Source organism: Arachis duranensis, chromosome 2, assembly GCF_000817695.3.
Source record: "Arachis duranensis cultivar V14167 chromosome 2, aradu.V14167.gnm2.J7QH, whole genome shotgun sequence".
NCBI classification, from domain to species: domain Eukaryota; kingdom Viridiplantae; phylum Streptophyta; class Magnoliopsida; order Fabales; family Fabaceae; genus Arachis; species Arachis duranensis.
The window spans coordinates 64253118-64253708 of NC_029773.3; positions in this window are offsets into that span (position 1 = coordinate 64253118).

The following is a 591-nucleotide window of genomic DNA, read 5'->3' on the forward strand; positions in this document are numbered from 1 at the left end:
ACATTGATTCTTTTGCGTCTGTCACTAACGCCCAGCCTTCAGGAGTTTGAAGCTCGTCACAGTCATTCAATCATTGAATCATACTCAGAATTCCATAGACAAGGTTTAGACCTTCCGGATTCTCTTGAATACCGCCATCAATTCTAGCTTATACCACGAAGATTCCGATTAAAGAATCCAAGAGATAAACATTCAATCCTTGTTTGCTTGTAGAACGGGAGTGGTTGTCAGGCACGCGTTCATAAGTGAGAATGATGATGAGCGTCACATAATCATCACATTCATCAAGTTCTTGAGTGCGAATGAATATCTTGGAATAAGAACAAGCTAAATTAAATAGAAGAACAATAGTAATTGCATTAATACTCGAGGTACATCAGAGCTCCACACCTTAATCTATGGTGTGTAGAAACTCCACCGTTGAAAATACATAAGAACAAGGTCTAGGCATGGCCGAATGGCCAGCCTCCCAATACATGATCAAAAGACTCAAAATGATCAAGGATCCAAAGATTCAAAGATCTCAAGATCTAAAAGTCTAAAGATGAAAATACAATAGCAAAAGGTCCTACTTATAGAGAACTAGTAGCT